Source organism: Alligator sinensis, unplaced genomic scaffold (genome assembly GCF_000455745.1).
Source record: "Alligator sinensis unplaced genomic scaffold, ASM45574v1 scaffold1065_1, whole genome shotgun sequence".
In the NCBI taxonomy this organism is placed as follows: domain Eukaryota; kingdom Metazoa; phylum Chordata; order Crocodylia; family Alligatoridae; genus Alligator; species Alligator sinensis.
This window is the reverse complement of record NW_005842812.1, coordinates 52,137-53,750: the sequence shown is the minus strand read 5'-3', so window position 1 is coordinate 53,750 and position 1,614 is coordinate 52,137.

Genomic DNA, 1,614 nt, shown 5'->3' with positions numbered 1-1,614 from the left:
TTTTGCCCCCCCCCCCCCCCCCGAAAAAAAAATAAAATAACCCCTTTATTGTTTTGTTTTTTTTGTTGTTCTGTTTTTTAAATGAAGCCGTGGCGCCCGCCGCTCGGGTGCTGCTTTCCGTGCAGCCTGTACAGAAGGCACCGACTGGGGTTCAATAAATGACTGAGCGGCAAAGGCACTTGGGGGCTCCCTGCTCCTTTATTTTGCCCTCGTGGAACTGAGGCCCCGGGGGGACCGGACCGGACCGGACCGGACCTCGGCGCTTGGGCCGCACGCGGGGGGCAGTGCTGATCTCGCTTTTCAGCGTGTGTTTTTAAAGGACTTGTTTATTTTAAATTAATTATTTTACCATTATCTACATTTTCATCAGCATTGGGTCACTATTAATAATTGATTTCTTATAATCATCAATGACTTGTGATTATTATTGACCGTTTGATACCCTCGTTATTATTATTATTGCTATTGTGATGGATTGCCTACAACCACCAATGGCTCCTGACCATCATTGATCATTTATTTGACACCCTCCTATTATCACTGTTAACTGTGTTTGGTTTCCTATAACCACCAATGACTTGGGATTATTGGTCATTTGAGTACCTCATTATCACTATTAATCAATTGGTTTCCTATAACCACCAATGATTTGATTATTGGTCATTTGAAACCCTCATTATCGCTATTAATCAATTGGTTTCCTTTAATCACCAATGACTTGACTGCTCTTATTGATCATTTGAGACCCTCATTATTATCCCTATTGTGATTGATTTCCTGTAACCACCAATGACTCAAAATTATTGATTGTTTGGGACCCCATATCACCATTCATCGTGACTGCTATTTGATCATTTATTTGATGCCCTCCTTATTAGCACTATTAATTGTGATTGGTTTCCTGTAACCACCAATGACTGGTGATGATTACTGATCTTTTATTTGACACCTTCGTTATTATCCCTGTTGTGATTCATTTTCTATAACTACCAGTGGCTCATTATTATCCATCATTATAATGATCACGATTAATCGATTGGTTTCCTTTAACCACCTAGGACGTGACTGTTCTTAGTGATTATTGGAGCCCCTCATTATTATCCCTGTTGTGATGGACTCCCTAGAACCACCAACGGCTCATAATTACTGATTATTTTATTATTAGTAGTAGTAGTATCACTATTCATTGATTGGTTTCCTACAGCCCCCAATGCCTCGCGGCTGCTCTGGTTGATCACTGATTTGACGCCCTCATTATCAGCACTAGTCATAGCGACCCAGCTCCTACAACCACGCGTCGCTGGTTAGTCCTGATCATTTATTTGACGCCATCTCCAATATCAGTATTATCGCGCGCAGCATATTAATGAGTCCTGCAGTTCGGCTAATTGGGGAGCGCAACTGCACGGGCTGCCCGGGCTCCTGCCTCAGCTCGGCGAGGGGCACGTGCTTCCGGGATCAAGAGTCACCGGCGTCATGGCGTTACTTCCGGGCCAGGGGCGCTGCTTCCGCTCACGTGACGGCTCCTGGCGGAAGTCCAGGGGCCGGGCGGAAGCGGCGCACCGGATCCGGCGGCGGGGGTCGGCGGCGCTGCCCCGGTGCGGCAGGGAGGCG